Source organism: Pinus tabuliformis, chromosome X (assembly GCF_031772625.1).
Source record: "Pinus tabuliformis cultivar Carrire ecotype Pingquan chromosome X, CPIR1, whole genome shotgun sequence".
Lineage (NCBI taxonomy): Eukaryota > Viridiplantae > Streptophyta > Pinopsida > Pinales > Pinaceae > Pinus > Pinus tabuliformis.
Window position 1 is genome coordinate 457,361,277 of NC_142308.1, and position 24,763 is coordinate 457,386,039.

The window sequence follows — 24,763 nt, forward strand, 5'->3', positions numbered from 1 at the left end:
AAGTAGCCATTGCTAAAATAAAGTTCTTATGCATTGAGTTTATAAATATTTTCCTAAAAATCTTTTACAAGCAGCAGGTATTATGTTCTGAGGAAACAGCCTATATGCATCTCCAAACAGCGAAGTCACCTGAGACCTGGAAACTGTTTCAGTTTCTGAAGCAGGTATAAGGTTGAAGAAAAGCCATCAGTTGCAGACAGCACTATTAAAAATTGTAAAAATATGCAACATTATCTATAAAACCAAAAATTCTAATAGCTTAAAACAATTTACATAGAATTGATATATATGATACAACTATTCAAATAGCATGATATTGATTCATTGAGAACATAGATGACAATATCAGTGCAAAATCAAGCTTCATCTCGATATATTATAGTTCTAAATGTGATTTTTACATCATCACCAAGCATCGAGAGTCGAGACACACATACTTGGATGAGTAGGGCCTTTCCACCTAGGCCACAAGTCATATAATAAAAAAGAGTCAATATCATCAAGTTCAACATTATCATACAATATTTATGTACAACATATTTACTTTTACTCCTACCTAAATTTATGCAATGAATTGCATTTCTTTGCATAAATTTAGGTGGGCAGTAATTCCTGGTAAATATGTTTAATTACCAAAATATAAAGAATGTACTCCATATTTATTTTTAACTTCTACCTAAATTTATACAAAGAATCACATAAATTATGGAGGAACAATTTAACAAAGTCAAACACTAAATGGATGGATAATAACCTAATTCATGTTGATCTTTGGGTAGCTGCAGGAGGTATTCCCCAGCGATTTAGAAAAAAGAAAATTTAATTTAATTTTAAATTTAATTTGCAAAGAGACGTGCCTCTTTGGGCACCCTGATATCACTATAAAAACTTAAAAGACACTTGAACTTCTCAATTACTCATTCAATCATCACTCACATTTTGCTCTCTCACACACATGTGGGAAGTAATCTAAGGAAGAGGTCGAAGTTTCTGAGTCAAATTTCTGAGACAATCAATGTTTGACCAGTTGAATTTTCTGTGTATTTACTTATGATGTTCTGGAGTGTGTTCAAGTAATATCATTTATCATTGGAAGTCATTATCAGTTGCAGAAAATTGTGCTCGTCTAATTAGCAGTAGAAAATCAACATGGTATCAAAGCAGAAAATCTCATTGATCAATGTAGGAGGGAGTTGACCTTGAGTTTGAGAGGAAGGATCTAAATTTGATGCATTACTTCTTGGGATTAGAAGTGTGGCATAAACCGGGTGTAATATCCCCAAGGAAAATTAATAGTAAATATGCAAAGCAAAATAGACAAAAACACCGTGAAACAATAACAAGCAATCAGTCCACAAATTAACACCCAAAAACTGCGTTGTGTACTCTTTTTATTAATGGAAAGAAGTGTACAAATAGGTGCTGGAATGAGTGCACCTGGGCTGGCTCTAGGCAAGCTAGCAAAGCCCAAAATAACAAGTGAGACACCCTCCTCCAAAACTGTTACTATGCTGCAGATGCCCAGAAATGGGTTGCTGCCTGAAAGGATCTGCTGCTAGGGCCCCCTCCATTGCTCTGAAAATTCCGGGAAATTAATCCCAGCCTCTCCCCAATAAACCCAAAATAACCCACGAAGGGTTTGGCCAAAGCTTGACCATGGAAATTCGACTCTCTTTGGCTTGAGTGGCTCTGCTGTTGGGCAAATCAACCCACCTATAGAATATGTTGCTAAATGCTCCAAATGCTTGCAATCCCTGTTAGAAGGCTCCCCAGGCCTTCCCTCCAAGTTTCCACCTCAAACACCACTCACTCCTCAACCTCCCGGAGTGTCTCTACCCAAGACTGTACAGCCCTTGCACTGTTGCAGCTTCCTCTTTGTTGCAGTCTGACCTCACTGCTGCTAGTACGATTTGGGACTAAGTAGAACTCCCTCCTAGGGTTGGCTCTCAATGTCCACCGAAGCAAGGGCTAGGATCTCTGCTCGGAAACACCTGTGTGTTGAACAGCACATGCGGACTTGGCTCACTGCTCAAGCGTGCTATGTCAAGAGACAAATTCTGAAACGATAGATGAATGAGCCAAATGAGAATCCATGTGGGCCCACATCGAATTTCCCACACCAAATACACTCCAATGACAGCGTACTCTCCATGTGGGTCGAAATTCCCTTGTGGTGGCCCCCACGCTCCACCAAGGCCACAATATTTCATCTAACTCTAATGTTGGAGTGCCTCCTACGCCAAAAATCAAATGTGGGTCCTCTAAGCCCCCTTCTCCTAAGTGTAACCGTGTAATAAACCAAAATTGAGCAAAATTTATATTTACTTAGTAAAAAAATAAGTAGAAATATCACAATCCTCCCCGCCAAAACGTTGCTTATCCTCAAGAAACTGCAACAAAGGATGTTGAAGTATATGTTCCCCCTCCCAGGTGGCATCCTCATCCAGTAGATTCCTCCATCGGATCAAAAACTCCCTAATGACCCTGTTACGCAAATGCCTCTCCCTGGTATCCAAAATGGCCTCCGGATCCAACACCAAATGCCCCTCATCGTCCATAGGGGGTAACTTTGTAATTTTTGTAACCTGTTGTCCCAGTGCCCTTTTGAGGCAAGACACATGAAAGATGTTGTGCACTCGGTTCCCCGGGGGTAGCTCTATCTCATATGCTACCTCCCCCACCCTCCTAGTGACAAGATATGGTCCATAGAAGCGAGGTTTGAGCTTCTCGGCCCCCTTATATTTGAGTGTAGACTGCCGGTACGGTTGGAGCCTCAAGAACACCAAGTCCCCTACTTCGAACTGCCTCTCAACTCTGCCCCTATTCGCATAAATCTTCTATTGGTTTTGGGCCATCTACATATTGTCTTTCAGAGCCCTCAAAATATCTTAGCTCTCTTGTATCGAGTCCTTGGCCCTTGGGGCCCTGCTGTTTCCAAACATAATGTCAGCGAAAGACAATGCATCATAACCATACAAAGCTCGAAATGGTGACATACCTATGGACATGTGGTGCCTAGTGTTGTAGAAGTATTCACCCAAGTGTAGCCACCGTATCCACGCTCTTTGCTAACCTGTCACATAGTTATGCAAGTATTCCTCCAACCACTTGTTAACTATCTTTGTCTGCCCATCTGTCTGAGGGTGGTAACTGGTACTCGGGGTGAGCTTAGTACCCACCAACCAGAATAGCTCCTACCAAAATCCACCCATGAATCGGTTGTCACAATAACTGACAATGGTCTTGGGAGACCATGTAGCCAAAACACCTCTTTGAAGAGTAACTCGGCCACCTGTGAGGCCGACTACCGGGTTGGGATGGAGAAGAAGTGAGAATACTTCATCAAGCGGTCCACCACTACATAGATGCAATCTTTGCCCTGTACTGTGGGCAGCTCGGCAATGAAATCCATCGATATGCTCTCCCATTTACCCACCGGAATGGGGAGCGGCTACAATAGGCCTGCCGGGTGTGTCTGCTCTCCCTTGTTCCGCTAGCATGTGTCACACTCCCAGATATGCCTCAAAACATCATCCTTGAGGCCCTTCCATGCAAAGCGCTCTCTAATGGCCTAGTATGTCTTTTTGAACCCTTGGTGCCCCGCTAATGGTGAATCCTGGGCAACCTGTAGAATCTTCTCCCTCAATGGGGAGTTGGGTACCAAGTAAATCCAGTCTCGATAGTAGATCACCTCGTTCATCACCCAATACTAGTCATATGTCACCAACCCATCAAGGACCTCACATGCGAACTGGTCCTTGGAGCACTCCACTAGTAACTCCACCCTCCAATACAGGGCAATGCTCATCAAGGAAAGAGTGGTTGGCCTCCTAGACAACGCATCAACCATTACGTTGTGCTTCCCTTTGACATACTCAATGTCAAAGTCATATGCTTGGAGCTTGTTCACCCACTTATGCTGCCTCTCGTGCAATTGTTTCTGCTGACCCTGAGGTTGTTGTGACCTGTCTTGACTTTAAACCTGTTCCCCACCAAATATTGCTTGAATTTGGCCAATGCATGCATGATGGCAACATCTCCTTATCATAGATGGAGTACAGTAGCTCATGGGGTAGTAGCTTCCAACTCTCGAAAGCTATGGGGTGCCCTCCCTGCATCAACACGGCCCCCACACCCACTCCTAATGCATCACACTCCAACACAAAAGGCTAAGTGAAGTCAGGAAGTGCCAACACCGGACAACTACTCATGACCTCCTTGAGGCGGTCAAATGCCTCTTGCACTGTAGTGGTCCACTCGAAAGCCCCTTTCTTCGTCAAGTCTGTGAGGGGTGTTGCTAATTGGGAGAAGCCCTTCACGAACTTCCTGTAATAGGTGCAAATGCCCACAAAATCCCTCAGCTCAGTCAAATTTAGGGGCTCTGGCCAATCACGGATAGCCCTGACCTTCTCCTCATGTACTCTCACACCGTCCACCCCGATGATGTGCCCTAGATAGTGTTAGTTTTTGGTAGCATCGGAAGTGCTCTAACCTTGAAAATTGGTGGAGAGGCTAAGGGACATGAGCTCTAAAGACCCCAGAAACCGTTTGGTGAAATTCTACTCGGATTGTATTTTATTAAAATAATTAATATTTTTAAAGGAGCTCCTAAGTCTAAACTTAGGGAAATTAAAATATAAATGGGTATTAATCAAAATATGGGTGGGAATGATCTAGAAGGCAGATCAAGTTATGTTTTAATCTTAGCCGTTGATTAGAGACTTAATCTCGGTCGTTGAAGAGTCAACAGGAAAAGTATAAAATGGAGGCTTAGGGTTCATTTGGAAATACACCGAGAGATTGAGGAAATTGATTTTCTGAGGTGAGAAGTTCTGAGGAGGAAAATCGATTGGGGAGATCTTGCAGCTGAGCGGCAGAGATAATTCGGGAGATGGACTTTTCGGAAAATACAGAACAGAGAAGAGGCGAGAGCTTGTAGAGAGGCAGTGCAGTAGCCGAGAGAGTTGATGTTGGGCGAGTCTGGGCCCATGCAGTCCTGATGCAGAAGAGCCAACGCAGAGTAGAAAAGTTGCCTGTCACGTAGAATCCAAAACTGCCGTGTTGACCACAACCAGTCAACTACCCATGCAGTACACCCCCTTTTTCTTTGCAAAAAGGGGTAGCACCTGATCGACGTGTCTGTGCCATCCTGCAGTCATCAGCAGCTTGATCATTTTAATTGTAAACCCAGTCTGCATGTATGAATTGTAAATAATCTTAGCAGATATGAGTCGTGTATGTAAATTGCCTAGGTGGACCTAACTTTCTAATGGTAATCTACGTCCCGGAAGGTTTTTCGTCTCACCGATCTATGATCGGCAGAGTTTTCCTTCAGCCTGACCCCAAAGCCGGGATGCATTTTGTTATTAGAACTTTAGGAGAATCCTAGTGTGCTAATCTGCTAGATTATAGTTGTGTCGCAGAAACTGGGTGATTTATGAGGGTCTATGATAAAGGGGTTTTCCCCCTTAAGATGTAAATTGTAAAAGTCATGATGTAATGTGTCTTGAGGGTTGGAAAATGTTTTAAATCCCCTCATGAGTCCTAAGTCCTAGGTCCTAGGATGTTTCCAAAGGGGCTTAGTTCGATGATCCATTTAATAAAATAATAAAAAATTAATTAATTAAAAAATTAAAAAATGAAATAAATATATATATATATAAAAAATAAAGCAAAAACCCTAAATAATAAAATAATAATATTTTGAGTGAATGCAAGCAAAATATTATTTTTAATAATAAGTTAGCAATTTCGACGGATGAGATTAAGAGATGTCTTGATCCTCATCGACGGTCGAGATCATTTCGACATGGATCACTCGAACTAGCCGTTGGGATCATTTCCTTTAAATAGGGTGCTAGGGGTCATTTCAGATCATTGGATCTGTGAGTCGTGTACTGAAGAAGCTCTCTTGTAATCTGTTTCTGGTTAATAAAAGAAGACTTTAGGGTCCAAATCTTGCTGGTGTTACTCTCTGGAAGTGCTGTGAGTTAATTTAGTTTCTGCATATTTTATTTTTCAGCCATTAATAATAGCTTATCGTAGAGTATTGTGAGCACAGGTATCTTGTTCACTTGCTAGGGTTTGAGTGGTGTTAGGGTTTCTGAAGTAATGGCAGGTATCTCCATTACTTTTGGGAACTAGCAGCATTTTTGCCCTCTTTACTGATGGTTGTTCTGAGCTGTGCAGAAAACCTTTACAGAAGAAAATTGGTGGGCGTTTGGGGAAGTTCTCGGCTGAACCAGCCAACTCCCGCAAGCATTTTTTGCTGAGCCCAGTTGGATTTGATCCTGGGTCTATCATTCAGTTTATTTTTTCCTAATTTGCATGAGAGATTTTCTGAAGTTCTTCATAGTGAAAATCTGAGATTTTTGTTCTAAAAAAATATTTCTGTTCTTATTGCTGAATCTGGCTGTTAAGGGGCCAAAATTTGTAAATTATTCGACTGATCTGGGGTTTCAAATTTTTGCTTTACGCACAGATTTAAAATTAGGGTTTTTTGAAATTGTAGGTATAGGGTTTCTCTTCAAGGGTTTGCCAAACATAAGTCTGTGAGGAGCCTCACTGTTTCAAAATCAATTGAGACTTTCTATCTCTCGGAGGATCACATCATTCTGCTATGTGTACCAGCTGTTTGTCAACGCCATTCTGAGCCGTTTCAAGCATCACTAAACTGCAGTAAACAACTATTGACACATTGATCTCCCTTTGATACTCTTTCAGAAAATTGTGCCACAAGCTACTGCGTGCAGTGCAACATCCATCTGCACGATTCCTATTCAGAAGACTCGCACTCCCCCACCAATACTTGCGGGCCAGTTGAAAAATAAGTCTCAGATTTATCAAGTGTCGGCTATCATCGTGTATCCACCCATGCGCAGGAAGGATGGTTCTGAAAGAAACAGCGTAATTTTGGTGGAAGGGCCACACAACGATCGATTTACCCTTAGCTTTCAGTACGTCTCACGCATTTTGATCTGAGACTGAAGGTTATGTGCTGGGCATCATTTCATTTAAGCTGTACCCATCTACCACTGTATTCAGCGAGCCATCAACGTGCAATTTCTTGTGTGGGAGGCTCGGAAAACGTTTGAAATTACAAATTACTCGCCATATTCACCATCGGCTTAGGAAATCGCTCCCGGTAATCTGCGTATCATTATCCTGAGTTCTGAGGAAGGCGTTTCGTTTATCAAGTGTTGGCTGGGGAAGAAAGCTGTGGTTTCTTACTGCTGTCGGATACCTGCAAAACAACGAGGGAAGAGTGAGTTTCATTTCGCCCATACACTTTCTGCGTCGACTGCTATTGAATCATCAAACCCGCTGGCGTATTCTCTTGTTGTTTCCATTATGGCAAACGAAATCAGGTAAGCTTCGAAACTGGTTCATATTTTCTATCCATCGCTCTCATCTTTTATCGCATTGGAGCTCCTTCACGCTTTCAGCCTTCGAGTTCTTTCAGAATCACGATTTTTGTTTCAGTCGCCAGAGTGCTTCAGGATTACGATTGTCTCATTGAGTTTATGTGGTTACGATAGTCTTTTTAGGTTAGAGTTCGTTTTAGTTTTTTTTTTTTTTTATATAAAATTTTGTTTTGGTTTTAATTAGATTTGTTTCATAAAGCTTCGATTTTGTTTTATAATATATACATAAAAAAAAGGGTTTCGTTTTGATTTAGAATTTATATTTTTCATATGTAGTTTAAGTTTCATTTTTTAGGGTTTTTTTTATTTAGTTTAGATTTTAGTTTGTTTTAGGTTTATTTTTTTTAGAAATTTAATTTTTAATTTAGGAATTTAATTTTTTGATTAAATAGTTAGATTTTTGTAAACAAAAAAAAAAAAAAAAAATGCGTAAATTTTCTTTTTGCCAGTGTCAGTTGTCTTTCTCAAGAAATTATTATGCTATATTCTTATGCTGAGATTTAAAAAAGTCTGCACATCCTAAAGATTAGTTGCATATGGTATCTGGTCAATGATTTATAACTGTGTTGTTGTTTAAAGCATTCATCTTTTCCTAATTACTGGATTTTGTTATTGAGCTTTGCCCATTTTAAGAGCGTCGTTGTTTCAATTGATATCTTGCATCGTTCTAGCTTTCATGATAAATGTTTGCTCTACATGGTTATTGTTGCATCATCTGACAATTAAGCGATTAAATATTTACTCCACAAGGCACTGGTCTTTTAATTTCTAAATCCTTTTAGTGCTTATCGCATCGTGGCTCCCAACCAGCTGGTCGACAGTTGGTTTTCGTCATATCATAGGGTCTACCCCCCTTAGCCGCGGGAGTCAGGCTTAAACGGAGAGATCGAGGATCAGAGTGACAGCCCCCGATCTGAGCGTTGTCGTGTCAATCTGCGCGACAACATTTTTTGGCGCCGTTGCCGGGGACAGTTTTTTTGTTCCTGGAGTTTCATCGACATTCATCTTCTCATCTTTCTTATCTCTCATTTGAGCTGGCAGATTCAACCTTTGGGGTTATCATTTGGATCTTTTATTGCCTTATTTGTCGCCATATCAGTAGCATCTCTTCGGTTTGTTTCTTGTTTGGGTGGCGACTCCATTTTCTCATTTTTCCCAGACAAGAAGCTTTCCTCATATCTGCTTGTGGTTACTTTTTGGATCCTAGAATCAGATCCATTGTTCAAGTGGCGACTCCACTCTTTTCATCTATTGATTTTCTTGAGCAGAGATCTCGTTCTATCATCCATTTAATCCCTTACTATTCATCATGGATTATTCATTTAAACCATGTCGTTTTACTGACCGTCGCCATGATTTTCCGGAGGAGGCCATTTCTAAATTACCTATTTTCTCGGGTGGTGATTCAATCGCTGTTAGAAGGCATCTAGGCTTGTTTACTCGCATAATGATCATATATTGTAGACCCCCTCAGTTCAATCATGAAGATATCAAGATGCGTCTTTTTGTCTTTTCTTTAGAGGGTGATGCTTTGAATTGGTTTAACAATTTTCCTAAGGATTCTTTCACTTCTTTGCAAGACATTGTCAATGCTTTTAAAGATAGATATGGTTATCCAAACAGCTCGCCTTCTGCCTCTAAAATTGTGCAAAAGAAAGAAAGTAATCTTATTAAAGGTCCAGTTGTTGAAGAAATATTTCAAGATCAGAATGTGTCATCCACCAGTACTATTGCAGATCAAGTCCATGATAGTGGAAAATCAGGGACAAATGACAATGAAAAGGAAGAGCAAAAGCAAATTATACAAGAACTAATGCTGCTGGTGAAAAATATGGAGAGCAATCAAAATAATTATGTCAATGATGTGAAAACTTTATGCACACACCTGGAAAAACGTAATAGGGAGATAGAGATTATGCAAAATCAGCATGCTAAAGAAATTGAGGCCATGAAGACTAATCATGAAACAAAATTTAGATTCATGCAAAGCAAAATGTCAAACTTAGAGGAAAATATGGCGACCATGAAAGCGGATCATGATAGGGAAATTAATTCTATGCAAAACAAGTTATTAATTATGGATGAAGAAATGACTATCATGACGTTTGATCATAATAATCAGTTGGCCACCATGCAAGCAAATCACAAAGAAGAAATAAACTCCATGCAGCATTGCTTGATGGACATAAAGGAAAAGAATGATAAAGTAATAAAAGATATGGAAGAACACCATGCCAGGCAAATCAGTGATATAAAGGTTGAACACTCTAGTCAGATGGATGCCATTAAAATACAAGTTCAAAAGTTTCAACAATGGTCAGATGATAAAAGAAACCAGGAAACATCAATAGATCAGGAGCCTTCTCATTTGCCGCAACAAGCTTCATCTTATTATGAGGAGGTCATTGGTTCGATTGAAAGATGGCTAATTGAAGGTGATCCAGATAGACTTAAAAATGATAAGGATCAGATGCAGGATAAAGAAAGACATGTCACGCATATCTCACATACTTCATCTGATAGCTTTGAAACAGAAAGTTACATGTCATCAGTGATACAGCCTGCCACAAAGAAAAAGCGCAAGAGAAAGAAAATGAGAAGAAGATTTGATGCATCAGACGGCCGTGAGCAGCTTGATTTTCGGATAGGAAAAAGTCCTACCATATGCAGAATTGGACATGGCACATCCGACAAGCAGCCGACAGATTTGCCTGAAAGCAGGCAAATGCTCAGTATACACTATATTGAACACATCTGATGCCATGGGGCATCCTTTGTATTGTATTTCTAACCCTACTTGTCATTTCAGCATTTTCATTTCGGTTTTAGGATTAGATTTGCTTTTCTAGATTAGTTAATAAATGGAGAGCTTATATCTTTCCTATGCTTAATGTTATATGATGATTTTTGGACGGACGCTACTTATATTTTGTTGTGTGTTGCATGGATGCAGATTCTGGATTCTCACATTCCTACAGAGCAGCAACGTGTCCCCAAGTAGAGCCAGATGTTGACCACTACCGGTCAACTACCCATGCAGTACACCCCCTTTTTCTTTGCAAAAAGGGGTAGCACCTGATCGACGTGTCCGTGCCATCCTGCAGTCATCAGCAGCTTGATCATTTTAATTGTAAACCCAGTCTGCATGTATGAATTGTAAATAATCTTAGCAGATATGAGTCGTGTATGTAAATTGCCTAGGTGGACCTAACTTTCTAATGGTAATCTACGTCCCGGAAGGTTTTTCGTCTCACCGATCTATGATCGGCAGAGTTTTCCTTCAGCCTGACCCCAAAGCCGGGATGCATTTTGTTATTAGAATTTTAGGAGAATCCTAGTGTGTTAATCTGCTAGATTATAGTTGTGTCGGAGAAACTGGGTGATTTATGAGGGTCTATGATAAAGGGGTTTTCCCCCTTAAGATGTAAATTGTAAAAGTCATGATGTAATGTGTCTTGAGAATTGGAAAATGTTTTAGCTCCCCTCATGAGTCCTAAGTCCTAGGTCCTAGGTGATGTTTCCAAAGGCTTAGTTCGATGATCCATTTAATAAAATAATAAAAAATTAATTAATTAAAAAATTAAAAAAATGAAATAAATATAAAAAATATAAAAAAATATATATATATATAAAATAAAGCAAAAACCCTAAATAATAAAATAATAATATTTTGAGTGAATGCATGCAAAATATTATTTTTAATAATAAGTTAGCAATTTCGACGGATGAGATTAAGAGATGTCTTGATCCTCATCGACGGTCGAGATCATTTCGACATGGATCACTCGAACTAGCCGTTGGGATCATTTCCTTTAAATAGGGTGCTAGGGGTCATTTCAGATCATTGGATCTGTGAGTCGTGTACTGAAGAAGCTCTCTTGTAATCTGTTTCTGGTTAATAAAAGAAGACTTTGGGGTCCAAATCTTGCTGGTGTTACTCTCTGGAAGTGCTGTGAGCTAATTTAGTTTCTGCATATTTTATTTTTCAGCCATTAATAATAGCTTATTGTAGAGTATTGTGAGCACAGGTATCTTGTTCACTTGCTAGGGTTTGAGTGGTGTTAGGGTTTCTGAAGTAATGGCAGGTATCTCCATTACTTTTGGGATCTAGCAGCATTTTTGCCCTCTTTACTGATGGTTGTTCTGAGCTGTGCAGAAAACCTTTACAGAAGAAGATTGGTGGGCGTTTGGGGAAGTTCTCGGCTGAACCAGCCAACTCCCGCAAGCATTTTTTGCTTAGCCCAGCTGGATTTGATCCTGGGTCTATCATTCAGTTTATTTTTTCCTAATTTGCATGAGAGATTTTCTGAAGTTCTTCATAGTGAAAATCTAAGATTTTTGTTCTAAAAAAATATTTCTGTTCTTATTGCTGAATCTGGCTGTTAAGGGGCCAAAATTTGTAAATTATTCGACTGATCTGGGGTTTCAAATTTTTGCTTTACGCACAGATTTAAAATTAGGGTTTTTTGAAATTGTAGGTACAGGGTTTCTCTTCAAGGGTTTGCCAAACATAAGTCTGTGAGGAGCCTCTCTGTTTCAAAATCAATTGAGACTTTCTATCTCTCGAAGGATCACATCATTATGCTATGTGTACCAGCTGTTTGTCAACGCCATTCTGAGCCGTTTCAAGCATCGCTAAACTGCAGTAAACAACTATTGACACATTGATCTCCCTTTGTACTCTTTCAGAAAATTGTGCCACAAGCTACTGCGTGCAGTGCAGCATCCATCTGCACGATTCCTATTCAGAAGACTCGCACTCCCCCACCAATACTTGCGGGCCAGTTGAAAAATAAGTCTCAGATTTATCAAGTGTCGGCTATCATCGTGTATCCACCCATGCGCAGGAAGGATGGCTCTGAAAGAAACAGCGTAATTTTGGTGGAAGGGCCACACAATGATCGATTTACCCTTAGCTTTCAGTACGTCTCACGCATTTTGATCTGAGACTGAAGGTTATGTGTTGGGCATCATTTCATTTAAGCTGTACCCATCTACCACTGTATTCAGCGAGCCATCAACGTGCAATTTCTTGTGTGGGAGGCTCGGAAAACGTTTGAAATTACAAATTACTCGCCATATTCACCATCGGCTTAGGAAATCGCTCCCGGTAATCTGCGTATCATTATCCTGAGTTCTGAGGAAGGCGTTTCATTTATCAAGTGTTGGCTGGGGAAGAAAGTTGTGGTTTCTTACTGCTGTCGGATACCTGCAAAACAACGAGGGAAGAGTGAGTTTCATTTCGCCCATACACTTTCTGCGTCGACTGCTATTGAATCATCAAACCCGCTGGCGTATTCTCTTGCTGTTTCCATTATGGCAAACGAAATCAGGTAAGCTTCGAAACTGGTTCATATTTTCTATCCATCGCTCTCATCTTTTATCGCATTTGATCTCCTTCACGCTTTCAGCCTTCGAGTTCTTTCAGAATCACGATTTTTGTTTCAGTCGCCAGAGTGCTTCAGGATTACGATTGTCTCATTGAGTTTATGTGGTTACGATAGTCTTTTTAGGTTAGAGTTCGTTTTAGTTTTTTTTTTTTTATATATAAAATTTTGTTTTGGTTTTAATTAGATTTGTTTCATAAAGCTTCGATTTTGTTTTATAATATATACATATAAAAAAAAAAAAAAAAAAAAAAAAATTCGTTTTGATTTAGAATTTATATTTTTCATATGTAGTTTAAGTTTCATTTTTTAGGGTTTTTTTGATATAGTTTAGATTTTAGTTTGTTTTAGGTTTATTTTTTTAGAAATTTAATTTTTAATTTAGGAATTTAATTTTTTGATTAAATAGTTAGACTTTTGTAAACAAAAAAAAAAAAAAAAAATTGCGGAAATTTTCTTTTTGCCAGTGTCAGTTGTCTTTCTCGGGAAATTATTATGATATATTCTTATGCTGAGATTTAAAAAAGTCTGCACATCCTAAAGATTAGCTGCATATGGTATCTGGTCAATGATTTATAACTGTGTTGTTGTTTAAAGCATTCATCTTTTCCTAATTACTGTATTTTGTTATTGAGCTTTGCCCATTTTAAGAGCGTCGTTGTTTCAATTGATATCTTGCGTCGTTCTAGCTTTCATGATAAATGCTTGCTCTACATGGTTATTGTTGCAGCATCTGACAATTAAGCGATTAAATATTTACTCCACAAGGCACTGGTCTTTTAATTTCTAAATCCTTTTAGTGCTTATCGCATCGTGGCTCCCAACCAGCTGGTCGACAGTTGGTTTTCGTCATATCATAGGGTCTACCCCCCTTAGCCGCGGGAGACAGGCTTAAACGGAGAGATCGGGGATCAGAGTGACAGCCCCCGGTCTGAGCGTTGTCGTGTCAATCTGCGCGACAACATGCTGGAACAACCAGAACCGTTGAAACTACTTGAACTGTCGGGAACAGTCAGGAGAGCTGACGCAGAGGGCAGAGAAGGTGACGCAGGGCTGACACAAAGCCTGAAAGGCTGACACGGGGCCTACGCAGGGCCAGCGTAGAAATAGCCGAGGTTAGCCAATCTTGTGTCAGATCAGCCAGAATTCTGTCGGGTGAAGTGAGGTAAAACTCACTCAAATTTTCCGCCAGTATTTTCTCTGGAAAGGATTGCTAGATGAGCATCCTAGATTGTATTCAGATATTTACTACCAATAATAAGAATCCTCAGATCTGCTACACTGGTTTTCCCACATTGGGATTTTTCAGGGACGATTGTCCAAAAACAAGTGTGTCAATGTGATTGTTCATATGCTGATGTTTCTCTTGTCATTTAATTTTCAGTTCTAGTGTGCTATGTTGCAGGAAACGTAGTATAGAGGTCCGTTTCCATACGGAAACGGGTACGAAACGCGTTTGGTACGGTCGTAAAATGCGTTTCCGGTCGTACTGCCACGTTTCCCGAAACGGAAACGTGGCCAGTACGGCCGAAAACGCATTTCAGGGCCGTACGACCCACGTTTCCTCATTAACTTGGGTTTTTTTTTTTATTTTTTTTTTTAGGGTATGTTAGTGACTTATTGTTGCTTCTAGATGCGTGTCTAAAGTTATAAAAGTGAATTTTTGCCCTAGTGTTGATATGCAGTTCATCAGGAAGTTTGAGGGATATGCAGTTCATGGTAATGTTAAATTCTTAAAGTAAAATGATGAAAATGAAAAATAAAGGAAAATATCACTTTACTTAAATTTTTAACATTACCATGAAATGACTCAGGATGTTTGAGAGTGGTTTCGCCCTCATTGGATTTCATATGGAGAAAGTAGAATTTTAGATCTCACTCAAAATCCAGCAGACTTATTTGTTTTTCAGGATTTCAGGATTGGAGGGATTGCAATGTTTCCATTGGATTTTATCATGTACTAAGGTATGGAACTTGTATTTAATCAAGAGAACCAAGCCCTCTATGCAGGGGAAACTCCCAATAATCAAGATCATGTAGGGTACTAGGGTATGAAACGTGTATTTAATCAAGAGCACTAAGGTCGTTCGACTATGTAGGAGGAGACTCCAAATCAGGGTTGCAGGAATCGCCCCCCCCCCGCCGGATCCAAACCCAGAATCGCAGATCGGAGCGAATCGTCCCGGAATCCACACTGGAAGCGCGATTCGCATTTGGAGGTGGCGCGATTCCGGCAAATAAAAACGATTCCTGCCAAATGCTGTTGCGGCCGCCCGGAACCGCGGATCGGAGGACGCTTCGGGCACGGGGTGGCGCCACGCAACCTGCCCGGAAGCGCACGCCACCCAGGCGCAACCCGGACGCAACCCCGCGGCAGCGCATTTTTACTTTTTTTTTTTTTAATTTGTTTTAAAATGTAACTTAACTAGCATGAGGGGGTGGGTTAGGTGAGTTTAGGGTGAGTTTAGGGTGACTTTAGAAAAGAATAAAGCCCCCATTCTCTTCTCATTTGCTCACTTTGAGTTTATGAGAGTTGGAGAAGAGAAGAGAGGAGAGGAGAAGAGAAGAGAGGAAAGGAGAGGAGAAGAGAGGAGAGCTTGGAGGAGTGAAGAAGGAGGAGCTAGGAGAAGGAGGAGGAGCTTGGAGCAAGAGCTTGGAGGACTTCATCTACAAGAGCTAAAGAGGTAAGTTCAAACCCCAAACTCCCTTGTTTTTTTGAAAAAAAAATTGTATTTTTCTCCTCCCTCTCCTACTCTTTCCCATTGTTTCTACTTGCTCCTTTATTTACAGGTTGTCCACCACCTATATCCATATTCCAAGATGGTGTTCTTTTGGCTTCTATGTATCATTCCACTCTTGGTTTTAATGATGGCAAGGGTGAGGAATAGAGGGGAAGAGGAAGGGGATGAACTTGGTCCTAATAGTAGTGACCCAATGTATGATGAGGAGGAAGGGTTTGAAGAGGAAGGGGATGAACTTGAAGAGGACACTGAAGCACAAGATGGGAAAGGTACATCAAATCCCTTGTGGAACTATGTGACCAAACTTGAAGGGGGAAAGGGTGGTGGATCTTACAAATGGATGTGCCCTCATGGTTGTCATGGAGGAAAACCATATACGGGTTCATATACCCGTCTGAGGAGGCATCTTTGTGGGGTGCTAGACAGTGATGAAAAAAAGGGTTCCGTGGGGGTAACCATTTGCCCAAACATTTCAAGTGAACAAAGACAAAAATACATCAAAATAGAGATGGCTGCACAACGAAAAAACAAGAAACAAAAAACTCATTCTGAATCAAGTGCAACCTCTAAATTTGGTAGTTGCCCATCTCCTCATGGTACTTTTGCAACCTCTGGAGGTAGAAAAACAATAGGGGATTTCCTTAATGTTTCTGGGAGGGATGATGTGGATGGAAAGATAGTCCGTTTTCTTTGTGCTTGCGGTGTACCATTCAATGTGCTTCGCTCTCCCTATTGGCATGACATGGTAAAGGCCATCAATGAAGCCCCAAAAGGATACAAGGCCCCCAACTATGAGAAAGCTAGAACAGTGTTATTAGAAAGAGAAAAAGCTAAGGTTCAAAGAGCTTTGACACGTTTTACACATGAGTGGGTGGATTCTGGGGTATCCATTGTATCAGATGGGTGGACAAATATTAGAAACCAACATTTGATAAATGTTCTTGGTGTTTCTTCTAGTGGTGCAGTATTTATTGCATCTCATGACTCCTCCTCCATCAGTGCAACTGCACCAAACATTGCAGATCTCCTATTGAAATCAATCAAAGATGTTGGTCCGAATAATGTGGTTCAAGTGATCACAGATAATGCAGCAAATTGTAAGTTAGCAGGAAAAATTATTGAGCGTACTCATCCACACATCTTTTGGTCTGGGTGCCTGGTTCACACATTGAACCTTTTGATGCATGATATTGTGAAACACAAAGATTGTGGGTGGATTGCTGAGGTTTACAGGAAAGGGAAGCAGCTCATTAAATTCATCACAGGGCATACAAGGGTAAACTACTTCTATGGCACTTACTCCAAGTTGCAATTGCTTAAAATTGCAAAGACAAGATTTGCTAGTTATTACCTCACCTTTAGGCGGCTAGTGAGGGTGAGACAAGCTTTAACTAATCTGGTGTGTGCTGAAACATGGGATGAAATTAACGTCAGTACAGATGGTGCTAATGAAGTCAAGGACACTGTTCTTGACAGTTACTTTTGGTCACAGGTTAAATATGTTTTGCAATTCACCAAACCAATTTATTACATGATCAAGTTTGCAGATTCAGATGACCAGTAATTGGGGAGGTGTATGAGCAAATGGATAGCATGTTGGGGCAGATTAAAGACATTGTTGAGCCTAGAGATACCACCTTGTACAATTATATTCGTGAAGAGGTGGAAAAACGATGGGATATGCTAAATGTTCCATTGCATGCATTAGCATATGTTTTGACACCTAAATACTATCATCCATCATGGCTTTCAAAACCAGCACCTGGGGGGGGAGTCAGGAGAAAACCACACCAAGATAAAGAGGTTCACGAAAAATATATGGCTGCATTGAGTAGATTAATCCCTGATGAGGAGGAGGCTGCATTAGTACGGAGACAGGTGAGCAACTATACGAGCAACACTGGTCCATTTTCGAGCATGCATGCAATTCAAGATCGAGAGCATTTTTCTGCTCTTGAGTGGTGGAACATGCATGGAGGGCCTACTCCACTTCTACAGAGTTTGGCATTGCGGGTGCTATCACAGGTGGTAAACACTTCTTCTGCAGAGAGGTGTTGGAGCTCTTATTCTTTCATCCACAGTGTTAAAAGGAACAGGTTGAATTTAGACCGGGCAGAGAGCTTGGTTTATGTTCATTACAACTTGCGATTGTTGTCCCATTACTGTGAAGATGCAAAGTCTAATAAAGACTTGTTGACTTGGGACAAGAATCCAGAGGAGCCCAATTTGGAGGATGGAGTGTTGCGACTAGAGCAATTAGAGGATTCTCTTATCCAGGTATGTCCATTGTGGTATGAATTTTCCAATTTTCCCTTATAAAGCATTTCTCTAATTCATGTTTTTAATTTTTTTGTTAACTAGTGTTTTTTTTTTTGCATGAATTTTTTGAGCGATTCTAGGATGATGACACGGGTGTTGATATGCCACCACCCCCACCCCCATCTGGTCCCTTGGTTTCTAGGTTCCATGGTTCAACACCAACGGCAGGGGGTTCTTCTTCATCAGTTCCAGTGCCACGACTTACACAGGGACCATCTTCTTCATTGCCACCACGTGGAGGCCCGCCATCACGTTCTATTCGTGGTGGAAGGAGGAGAGATTAGTAGATATATTCACAATCTACTTCTTTTTGTCATAGATTACTCATTAGACTTGTAGACTTGTGAATTTGAATTTTGAACCTTTTTGGCTTGGCGGTGGCCAAGTGACATATTTTGTAAACATTATTATTTGAATTTTGGACATGACAAATGTTGACAGTTGCTCACTTGCTAGATAAATCATAATATGCTCTATGTTTTATGTTTTATAATATGCTTAAATGTTTTATGTTTTATAATATGCTTAAAAATTTGATGTATGTTTGTAATAGCTAGAATATAGATGATTGTTGTACATACTAGTAACTACAATGGAATCATGGATGCCATATCTATCTTGATTTATGCAAAAATATGCATGTTTTCATGTCTTCTACAATTAATTTGGTATTTGGGATGTTTGTTTTGAGTATAAATGCAAAAAAATATATAAAAATATATATATATAGCAGACGCTTCCGCGGACGCTTCGCTCCCTAGATTTTTGGAAAATGACGCTTCCGCGCTCCGCGCTTCCGCTTCGCTCCCGCTTCGTGCAACATTGCTCCAAATACAACAGTGGTCCTTCTAAAGAATGGGATGTAGATGCAGAAAATCCTAATTTGGATCTCTCTCTTGCAGCCTTATAGTCTTTATTGTACTTGCAGCCTCATATATTAATATAAATAAAGGCTGATTTTGAGATTTGGATATATAATAAAGGTTGCTTTTGGATATTCCGATATTTTTATGTTCATTATGTGATCATTCATGAGTAAATGTGATGTAAATTAAATCTTAATGTTTAAGTGTAATAAATTATAATGTATCATTTATTCTTTATGATTGCACATATATATATATATTTAAATATTTTCAATATATATATATATATATATATATATATATATATTCGTGTTTCCCCGTTTCCAAAATTTGGGGAGGTCGCGTTTCGTATCGCTTCCCGTTTCGGAAACTCGTACCCGTTTCCCCGTTTCGTGCAACTTAGCTAGTGTGTGAAGTCTGCAACTGAATTTATTTTGGTATTTACTGAAGTATTGGTAAATAACTTATCATAAATAAGTAGGAGAAATAAATCAATTATTGCAGCAAATTTTGGTATCGGAACAAGGTTTAGGCAAGATGGAAGAAAAGAAAAAGGGCATAGAGAACAATAGGAATCAGAATATTTCTGAATTAGCTTCCAGGCTGGAAGAGGAGTTTGCTTGCCAATCAAGTTCTGCATCAACGGAGGACTGGTACATTGATAGCGGGGCTTCAGCTCATATGACTAGAGAACGAGAATATTTCTCGAGCTATCAGGAGGAACAGATGAACTTTCAAATCACAATGGGTAACAAACAGTGTTGCGGGGGAGCCCCCCCCCCCCCCCGATCCCACTCCCAATCCGCACTCCCGGCAAGAGCGACTCAGGAGTGGGTCGGGAGCGCACTCCCTAAAAAAAAATGCTCCCTGCCTTTTCAGGAGCGTTTAGCCTTTTTTGCAAAAAAAATTTGCAGTAATGTTCCAAATGCAATTTTTGTTGAAGAAACAAATAAGTTTTGAGTGGGGCAACTTAATGATCAAGCCTATGGCCCTAGTATTGATATGCGATTCATGGTAATGTGGCATTCTCCTTAATCTTCATTTTTATCCTTTTACTTAAATTTTAAACATTACCATGAAATGACTTAGGATGTTTGAGAGTGGTTCCAACCTCATTGGATTTCATATGGAGAAAGTAGAATTTTAGATTTCATTCAGAATCCAGTAGACTTATCAGTTTTTCAGGATTTCAGGATTGTAATGTTTCCATTGAATTTTGTCATGTATTAGGGTATGGAACTCGTATTTAATCAAGAGCACCAATCCCTCTATGTACCTTCATGTTAGTGACATTGGTTGTCGAACTCCTCTATCATCACTCTCCGAAAAATGTACGCATCACTCAAACAAAATCTTGACTTGTCATGCTATGCTTTTTCTATCTTATGTTAATGCTTAGAGGGTGATATTAATGACAAAGATCCCTATACAGATACAGAGGTAATGATAAAGATACCTCTGGATATTAATGCTTAGAGGGTGATATTAATGACAAAGATCCTGATTTTCCAACAAGACTAAAAAACTAGACATTTCTTGTGGTGGCAAGAGGCCCAAGCATAAGCAATAGATAATAGATTTACTTGTCTTTTCTAGTTTCTAGTAGTTTATGATATTTTTTTAAACAATATATGACAATTTAAGTTTGAATTTGGCAATTATAACTCATTAGTAATGAATAATGAATATGATGCTTCATGAAAGTTGAAAGTTGTTTCATTTCATTTTATAACATTTCATTTCATGTTAGATATTATTTGTTGTAATAGTTACACTTAGCTTACAAGTACAACTTTGGTGATCAATGATGATACATGTTATATATTGAATTTTGAAAGCTTGAAACTTTAAGATCGATGAATCACAAGACTCAATATGTTGTATGTTACTATGTTACTAACTTGTGGACGTGGTTGATGAAGATTATAACTTCTAGATGATTGTTGTTATATGGTTCAATCTATGTTTTTTATATCTAATTCATAATTCTACATGTTTTTGTTGACATATGTATCAAAATATAAAAATATAAAAAATATATATATATTATATAAAAAACGCTCCGAGATTCGCTCCCAAACCGAGAGCTTTTGAAAATGTCGCTCCCGCACCCGTTTTTGCTCCCGCTCCCACTCCCAAGTAACACTGGTAACAAAACAAAGTGCACCCCAGTAGCAAAAGGAACTGTTATATTCCAGACAGCGGCAGGAGATAGTCTTCGAGCCACGAATGTACCGCATGTACCAAGTATGGAAATGAATTTGATTTCTGTCTCTCAATTACAAGATAAGGGATATGATGTATACTTCATTGGTAATAGAGTATATGTCAAGCATCCAAGGTGGAAAAAGAGGGCCCAGATTGGAACTCGAAGCAACAGATTATACAAGTTGCAAAGTGAAGCATCCAAGGCGGAAAAAGAGGGCCCAGATTGTACACATTGTAAAGTGACTTGTAACTGATTAGGCCACTTTTGGAGGTCCATTTGCACACTTATTATGAAAATAACATGGACCCACTGCACAATCTCCCAAAGTGCACTTCTTATGGTGGCTTCTTCATGATTGACTTCATCAAAGGGGGTTATGAGTGCACAAATTCCAAGGGCGTATCACCAACTTTCTTCAAGGGTGCATTTATGGCATGGAGTATTTAACTGTGGTGGTGGTTTTAAACTTTTAATGTGGACCCAAGTTTCTCTCTTTTCTAAGGCACACTTGTTAAAGAAATATTTTAATGTTATATTGTAGTCAAATGGTTTAAAGGAATATGTTATTGTTATATTCCAATCAAGTGGTCAATATAGCACACATTCTATGGGCACACCTAAGATATTTTGTATTATTCTTGGTCAAATGGGCCTCTAGAAGAATGCCCTCATCATGAGAGTTGTACATTTGGCCTTTATGCACCTATTTTAGAGATGTGGCTTACCACATTAACATAGCATGTTATATTATTCCATTTCAGGTAGTTATTTTGAGAAGCACGTTGCACATGGAGAGGGAAAATGGCACTTTGCATGCATCTTGAATGATTTTGGAGTTTGAGGAAGATGACATGTGGCACCACATGCATTTGAAAATTTTCTTTGGATTTTGTATGGGCATTTGTAAGATACCCTCTTAGGGATATCTCAAATTTTCCAATAAATATTCAGAGTTTAATAGTTTTTCTCACTAAGGAGTTTTGTCAAACATCTCGTAGGCATGTGGTTGTAGGTGCATTTTCTCAGTGGTAAATTTAAATGAACATTCACAGTGGCTAACACATGTTGTAATGTCCCTTCCTAAATATTTTACTAAGGAGGGAGAACCCAATTTTGTAAATTTTGTCATTTTTGGCCTAAAGGAAATTTTGGAGACAATACTTAGGAAAAGTGGGTCGAAATCTTTTTAGTGGAATGTGGGGGCCACCTTCCCACAAAATAATACACAACACTTGGTAGAGAGTTTGAATTGCCTAAGGGAGGTCGAAGCCATAGGAGGGATCCACATGAGACCAAGGGCCAGCAAGTATCAACAAGAGGGAAGAAGCATCATTTGGGGCTTTTGACATTTTGATAATCAATTCATACTCTAGTTGTTCAGCTGAGTTACAAGTGTTTCTTAGCACAAGAGCTTCCCAAGGAGTGAAGCTCAACCTTTCTTCGATGGACCTTGAGTGCCACCCTAGGAAGGCTTTTACCTTTGTTTGGAGGTTGGGAGAGAGACATCACATAGGCATCACACCATTCTGGTTCAGCTGGGACGCAAAAGGAGAAGCCACGCAGTCATTGAGGGAGTGTGGTGTTGGAGTTGGGAATTACATTGTTGCTGGGGTGTTTCTTAGCCAAATTCTAGTCAAAGGAGGAGGATTTTCAAGAGAAGAGGAAGCCCATCAGTCAGTTTGAATTTTTGGACGTGGGGACTACGTCATCACCTACAGGTCTGCGTAGTCACTTATGGGTGCTAAGCGTGGGGAGTCTTGGGTGAAGGATTGAGGAGTTGAGTTGTCCGGATTTTGGTTGGACGGTAATTTTGGGAAGGTTTCTAGCGTTTTGGGAGCAGCAAACATCATTCCCTGCTACGGGTCAAAAATTTTAGTTCAGGGCCAAGCTATTTGGGGGCATATTTGGAAGGTCAAAACCAAGGCAAACCCTTTCTAGGTTTTTCTGGGTTTTTGGCAAGGATCTCAGCTCTAATATTACAAAATTTTCTGGGCAGATCTAAGGGGTTGAATTAGGGTCTCAAGATAGCCAGCAGTGCAGAAATACTGGGTCAACGCAGATTTCTGGAGGACAAACTTCTACAGTAGTTGGGCACTGATACATTGAGCACCTGGGGCTTGTAGCTTGCCTTGTGCAAGCCCAGGTGCACTCCTTCCATTTTCCATTGTACTCCAATAGTTCTATATATAATAAAATTGCCCATTTTGGCATTCTGGGAGCATTTTCTGTTTCATGGGTGTTTACTGAAAATTATGTGTTGAATTTATTGCATGTCTTTGGTTATCACTGTAAAATTTCTATTAGGAACATTACAGTGGTATCAGAGCACGTTCTTGGCCAGGGTGGGGAACAAGAGCAGGTAATGCCACCTAGATATCAAGGATTGGTTTTCCAGAGAGGCCGTGGTAGAGGCAGAGGTAGGGGTCGAGGTAGAGAAGGAGGCCCAGATCCATTTTCGGACACCGAAGTGGAAAATATTAGAGGCAGGATGGACAACCAAGAAGACAACGAGCAGCCCAAGCAAATGGGCCAAAATCAAGTTTTGGAGGAGCTGCTAAGAACCAATCAGCAGATGTTGAGGCAAGGGCAGCTCATGATGGACATGATGCAACAGGTGATGGGGTTGCAAATGGGTGGAAGGTCGAAGGGGAAGCCCCATGGTGATGGAGGTTCCAGAGCAGGAGGGGGCAACCATACTTATCAGCCCCCACATACTCCCCAACGTGGGCAGGCTAGCCATCCCACTATGCCTCACTTTGTGGATGAGCCAGAGCCGGAGAGGGAGCCAGACCCAATTGCAAACTTGGTCAACTCAATTGCGTCTAGTATTGATGAGTATGAGGGGTTGGATGCCTGGATTAAGCAGGTGATGTCTTTTGGGGAGTACATACACCTCAAGGAGAGACGTACTATCGAGGCTGGAGCACACTACAAAGGGGGACCATCTAACCAAGATGTGCAGAAGATAGCAGGGAAGGTTACACTCCCTAACTTTGATGGGTCGGCCAAGAGTTCAACCAGGGCTTGGATTCAGAAGTTAGACACATACTTCCACCTAAACCCCATGCGGGAAACTGATGCTATATGGTTCGCTACTCTTCACTTGGAGGGGGATGCCCAAGAGTGGTGATATCATGGGCTAATCACATTGGGACACATCCACATCACTTCTTACACAGATTTCACCCAAAGGATGGTGGAGAGGTTTGGGAGGAAAGACCAGGAGTTGCGTTTTAGGGAGTTAGCCCATCTTAGGCAAAATGGTAGCGCAGAGGCCTACATTACGAAGTTTCAGAGACTAGCAGTGATGGTGACAGACATCTCATTGAGGGCTTTATGACGTGGTTCCAGCAATGCAATATTAATGGAAATAAGCTTCAAGATGATTGTAGCTTGTCCCCCTTTCACATAGAAATATTAGTCCGTGCAAAGGCTATCTATACTAGCCTCTAAATCAGCTACAAATCAACCTCCTCTTTCAAATGCAGTCTCACTTCAAATTTTTGTGATTAACTTTAGCAATATATGCTTCAATATATCAATCCTTTGTTGGCATCTCCAACAGTAGAAATCTTCAAAAATATCACTCCCATAATGACTATGAACTTGGCCTTTTCCCACAAAAACATCAGCCCACAAAAGTGATATATATAGTCCATTTGAATAGCAATTCGTGCTTCAACAAGGTTGGTTGTAGCTTGTCCCAATGACTAATAAACTCATCCCAGAATTGCCTCCCACGAACAGTCGCTCGAATGGATAATCCCAATGAGGGATTCGACCTCCCTTAGGCAGTTATTCGACCCCTTGTTAAACT

General features: G+C 40.1%; 1 protein-coding gene across 1 annotated transcript in view; it reads right to left on the reverse strand.

Annotated features, from left to right (window-relative positions):
* The window catches only part of LOC149140583 (calcium/calmodulin-regulated receptor-like kinase 1), a 149,267-nt gene that overhangs the window by 116,462 nt on the left and 8,042 nt on the right, over positions 1-24,763 (reverse strand). The gene's annotated exons all lie outside the window — the stretch shown is intronic.